This window comes from Nelumbo lutea, chromosome 1 (assembly GCF_056320005.1).
Source record: "Nelumbo lutea isolate HS-2025 chromosome 1, American lotus-T2T, whole genome shotgun sequence".
Taxonomy (NCBI): domain Eukaryota; kingdom Viridiplantae; phylum Streptophyta; class Magnoliopsida; order Proteales; family Nelumbonaceae; genus Nelumbo; species Nelumbo lutea.
The window spans coordinates 60463588-60469917 of NC_142684.1; positions in this window are offsets into that span (position 1 = coordinate 60463588).

Sequence of the window (6330 nt, forward strand, 5' to 3'; positions counted from 1 at the left end):
TATCTATTTATCTATATCCAATCTAAATTTAGATTTCTGTTAATTTAAAACAAAAGAAAACTGAAGTTAAAGCTACAAGTATCTTCTTTATTGGCTTCAAATGATGAAAATGGCATAACCAGTGGAACACAGTTAGTTTTACCATCCGAAAATGGCAACATCCATGGTCACACAGGTTCATCTACTAAAGAGAACCTGTTAAGGAGAGAGGACCAATAAGTTCAAAATCAAACTTTAATAACAAAAGGTTAGTATCTCATTGGTATCATGCCGACAAATTATCAACCTATTCCAAATTGACTACTGAAAAGAACATAGTTAATATCTCATTGGTTCATCTATTGAAGAGAACACAGTTTGTTTCACCATCCGAAAATGACAACATTCATGGTCACACGGGTTCATCTATAGAAGAGAACCTATCAAGGAGAGAGGACCACTAGGCTTAGAATCAAACATCAATAACAAAAGATTAGTATCTCATTGGCATCATGCTGAAATCTGAATGAACCAACAAGGAACATAGACTTGCTAATTAATCTCCATGACACTTACTTTGATGTGAAGATCCAAAGAAGTTGGAAACTCTAGTCAATAATTTCTAGGGGCTTGTAAAATAGAGTATTCATATATTCGCTACTGACAAATTATCAGGGAATCGCTTCCACCAACTATCACTGCAACCAGTCAACTGTCGAGTCTATATTTCAGTTGCCGACTATTAGAAAAATAAAAAATAAACGAAAATATAAAATATTGACAAATAATAAATGAAAGAAAGAGAACAAAAATCTACAAAAATAACAAAAGAAAAATTAAATTAAATTAATTATTATTAATCCAATGGGAAAATAATCACAATTGACGGTTGGCGCAACAGTGAGGTCGTGGAGAAAAAAATCGATAATGTGTCCATATTAGCCAACGCATGGCCTTCCACCCAACATGTTGCCATAATACATGCATATTAAATCAAATCAAGTTAAACATATAATTGTAAATAAATTAAAAATTGAACAAAATTACTATCAACCTAATCTCGACTTAAGATTTTGATGGCATCGTTGTTCAACGATGAAGGTTGAAGACAACAGCGTTCAACGTCAAGGGATGCTCATAATGCCCTACCCTGTTGATCTAGAACTAAGCCAACTGTTGATCCAGATCTGAACATAAGGGTTGAAGGTTGAAGACGACAGCTCCAAGATTAGCACCAACATACCCATGAGTGTCCTTTGCAATCCTTTCCAAATCAACCTGCACAAAGGAGCCAGGACAATAATTAAATAAAACAGTTTGACAGATACAAAAAAAGAAAAGGTATATGCTAAACAAGAGTAGATCCCGAGTTTACATCTTCAGAGAGCTCCATGTTCTTTGTGTAAATGCAAAGAACCTCCAATCACCCAACTTCATCTAGAACACCAACTTCATGAAAAATGATATGAAAAACGAAGGGAGAGAAGATAACGGAATGTTGTAATAAGACCCTTGGTCGAAGTTTCCCCTCTTTCCAGCACGTCTTTTTAGCCTTGATCATCTCTGCAATAAAATCAAGAAGATAATGAAATGAAAAACGAAGGGAGAGAAAAAACATAAACTAAGAAAAAACATAGAGAGAGGGAGAGAGGGAAAAATAAAAAATGAAGAGAGAGCGAGAGAGGGAGAGAGGAAAGAGGAGAAAGAGAAAGAGGGGGACACAAAGAGAAAGGTAGGGAGGGAGAGAGGGAGAGAAAGAGAGAGGAAAGGGGAGAAAGAGAAAGAGGGGTGTGCAGCATACGTGCGATATTAGATTTTGTTTTCTCAAACGACAAGGTGCCATGAATCGACCAATTCCATTAATAGATATATATTAGATTTGGAATTTTCCTTTAGTATAATAACTTAGATTAGATTTTGCATTTCATAACTAATCATAGCCTATTCTATAACATGCCACAGTTCCATATGTGCAGATATCGCTTAATATGTGCATCATGTATTTTTATACCTACTAACTTTTTCTTAAGGCTGTGTTTGTTGTCGATGGAAATGAGAACCGGGGCAAATTTTATACCCCAGCTCGAATTTGTGCATGTTTGTTTTAGGTGTTCTTTTACACCTTAAATAAGTGTAAAACTCCACTTAGGGTGAGTTTTACGTTGAGAATCGGTGGAAAATTCCCACTGATAAAGTCGATGTAAAACTCCATCGTCTTCTCTGTCAGTGTAAAAGGCAGTGCTCACACCTCCTCTCAGCCACTACAATGGTTGATTAGGGAGTTTCCACCATTTTTTTCAATCTGAGGAGCGGATCTGAGGAATGATAACTCACAGCTTGCACCTCCTCTCAGCCACTACAATGGTCGATTAAGGCGTTTCCACCATTTTTTCCGATCTGAGGAACAGATCTAAAGAATGACAACTCACTGCTCGCACCTCCTCTCAGCCATTGCAACGATCGATTAGGGCATTTCCACCATTTTTTCCAATCTGAGGAGCGGATTTGAGGAATGACAACTCACTGCTCGCACCTCCTCTCAGCCACTACAACAGTCGATTAGGGTGTTTCCACCATTTTCTCTGATCTGAGGAGCGGATCTGAGGAATGACAACTTTCAAGCTTATTGTCTTCACCACTACAAGGGTAACAGGAATTCAAAATATTTTCATTGAATTTTACATCTTGACAACCAAACATGGTCGGTGTAAATTTTCAAAAACAAGCGGTCCCAATTTCCATCAACCACTGAACCAGTTCACATTTTCCATGGGCATAAAATTTGAATTTACACCTCAAACAAACACAACATATTTTTTTTTTCAAAATTGCTTCAGTGGGTCGATTTTAAGCTTGCTTACTCCCTCAAACTAGTCAAAACCTAAAACAACCTTTATTTGCGGTTTTAGAGACCTGATATAAGTTTGATCTTTGCCCACTACATATGCTAGAACCACAATCACAACACTCCATTGCAACCCCATTAAGCATGGACACTTCCATCCTTTGCACCCTTTGTTAAAATTCAAAACATCACAAAATTTGTACTTTAATTTTCATTGTTGGTATGTTCATATTTAATTAGGGGGGAGTGGGTAAAGTGTTGCAAATAGGTTCAGGGGCTGGGTAGCCTGATGGCCCGGGCCGACCCGACTCAATCTAAGTCGGGCTTGGACAAGATTTCAAGCCCACAGGATTGGGCTCAGGCCTAAAACATTGGGCCCAACCTTTTTCTAGTCCAAGCTTGGGCTTTCTCCAAAAAGCCCAACCCGAGCCCAAGCCCAACTTGACGATGCATTATATAATAAAGATATATTTTATAGGAAAAATTCCATTTTAGTAACCTGAACTTTGGGGGTAGTGTCAAGTTACGACCTGAACTTCCAAACGTGTCACTATAATACCTAAACTTTCAAAAAGTGTCAAGTTGGTCCCTACTGTTAGCTGATCATCAATTATCTGTTCAAAATGTCAAAACTACCCTTCAAAAGAAGACATTGTCCATTGCTTTCTAACTTGAGACTGAATCGGTTATCTTCAAAGAAACAGAGAGAAAAAACATGAAATATGATTGTGGGAAATAATAATTAAAAGCAAAGAAATAACTAGATAAGAATGCGTTTCAAATCTAAAGGTAGAAGACAATGACTTCATTAGTCTAGAATCTCAAACACCTCATCTGGTTCAATCTCAAGGTAGAAGACAATGAACAATGTCTTCTTTTGAATGGTAGTTTTGACATTTTCAATAGGGATGGCAAATTTCCCCATCTCCCCAATCCTCGTGGGGATCTGCCCCATTTGGGGCGGGGATGGGGATGGGGCAATTTTCATCCCTGTTAGCGAGGACGAGGCGGGGATAGGGAGAGCACTCCCCACCCATGGGGACCCCGATCCCCGCCCCGTGGGATCCCCACTAATATATATATATATATATGTATATGTATGTATGTATGCATACGTTATATATGCATATATGTACACATACATCTATATATTAATATTTTTAGATATATGGTTGAATAAGTTTGAATCTTTTCTAATAGAATTGTAAATTTTAATTATATTATTTTTACTTTTTTAATAAAATAAAAAATAAAAACAAAATGGTTAACATTATAAAAAATATTGGGGAATAGGGATCCCCATGAGGACGGGGATGGGGAGACCCCCGCCCCACCCTATTGCCATTCCTAATTTTCAACAGATAACTGACGGTCGGTTAACAGTAAGGACCAACTTGACACTTTTTGAAAGTTTAGGTACTATAATGACACGTTTGAAACTTTGGGTACACTACCCCCAAAGTTCAAGGTACTAAAGTGTAATATATATATAATATTTTTCTCTTTTTTCAAGTAATAGTGAGATTTTTCATTTTTTTTAGGTTTTGAGGTCTCTTAATATAAATACAATAGTTTTTAATTGAATAAAAAAAGAAAAAAATATTTTTCCAAATTTTTGGCTAGGCTCGAGCTCAAGACCTAGGCTCGATGGTCGGGCCAGGCTCGGCCTCGAGCCTGAGCATATTCTATTAATATAAAGGAAAAGCCTGACCTGGCCCGTGAATAGGTCTAGTTGCAATTACCATTATTTGTGTATTGATAATTGAGTGATTAGAGGAGAAAAAGAAAGTGAGGAGAGAAGAGGATTCTTTCTCTTTGCCCTGTTTGGTAGTACTTATTTTAAGCACTTATTCAAATAAGTGTGGTGGAATCACACAATAAGTGAAAAATAACTACTTATTCATGTTTGGGCCTAGAATAGGAGAATGGATTAAGTACCTCCCTTCACAGACCTAAAAATGGCTTGAAACACACTTTACCAAATCTTTGAACCAAACAAATTAACAAAACCTTTGGGCCCATTCGCTTTTTGGGAAGTTATTTACCCAAGTAAATGCACTTACCTAGGCCATGGTCTTTTATTTTCGAGGTAAATAAGATAATGATTGTTTTAGCCATAAAAATCTATTATTAAAAGGGGCAATTTTGACCCATCTAAGTGCTGACAACTTTCCCCCAGATGAGGAAGTTACTTACCCACCTAGAGATACCTACGGAAAATAAATTTTTCATGGACCCCACATAAATCTAAAAAAGGAATATGGGTATCTTGATCAATAGGAACCGAAATCCCATCGACCAACACCAACTTCCCCCCTCTCAAAATCCAAAAAACGAGTGCCCCCTTGATACAAAAAGAACCATATACAAGAAACAAGAACAAGTAAGAACTTCAACCAATTCAACTTTAGAACCTGAGCACCAATGAGTATGCAGGCCCTTTCTTTGATTGAACGCTCCACTGATGAATATATATGGCAATTGGGCATTATCTTTCCCTTGCACTCCCTAAACCATTTCATCCTATTTTATGGGATTCATATCACTCTCTAGCTAAGTTCACACTCCAAGAGCAATCACAAACGGTCATGGTTGAGAATGATATGATAAGCCTCTATAACATAGCGTCAATGGAATTGTTTGCCAATTTCTAAAATGATACATTGGCTAGTACTTGAGATGAGAATCATCTATGAAAATTTGAATGGGGTTGGTAAGAAGAAGAAACAAAGAAAGAGAAAGGAAAAGGAAAGAAGTGAAAAGAAAAGGGGAAGAAAATGGCATATACTCTTTGGAGAGTTTCGGATCAGCTACCACAAAGTGCCAACGTCCCAACCAGTCATTGCAATCGTACTTTGGGAACATCTTTCTTATCATTCATGGGAGAGATGTTCCCAATAATGTGGTTGCAGTGGCTGGTTACAACAGTATTGAGAGCGTTTTGTTGATAGAAGATCCCAACCCCTCTTTGGAACCTCCTCCTCCTCCAAACCTTTGTTTTCATGGTTTGAATGGGGAGAGTATGGTTGCTCTAATCAGACTAAAATTTTTTCTCTCCCCATCCATTCTCATGCTCCTATATCAAATGAGGGCATTTCATGTTTGCATTGGATCTAGATTATTAAAAAGTTATGAAACAAAAAATTAAAGGGTGGATGGATTGTAGTAATTGATGGATTGGAATATGCTCCTAACAAAACATATTCCAAACATGCTTTCAATAGATCCAACTAAGTCAAATCTGCCCCCCACAGAATGCACCCCAAAAATGTCCCATAGCATATTCCAATCATGTATTAGGAATATCTCCCAATGACTAGCATGGAAGATGTTCTCAATGCACGTTGAGATGTACATATGGGGTGTTTTTGGGGCACATTCTGTGGGGGCAAAGGTGAACTCCCCAACACCATACATTTCAAGCCTTGTTTGCTTTTCAATAAGTTACTTAAATGCACTTACCCAAGTAAGTGCTTCATAGGAAAGACTTACTCAGGTAAGTGCAT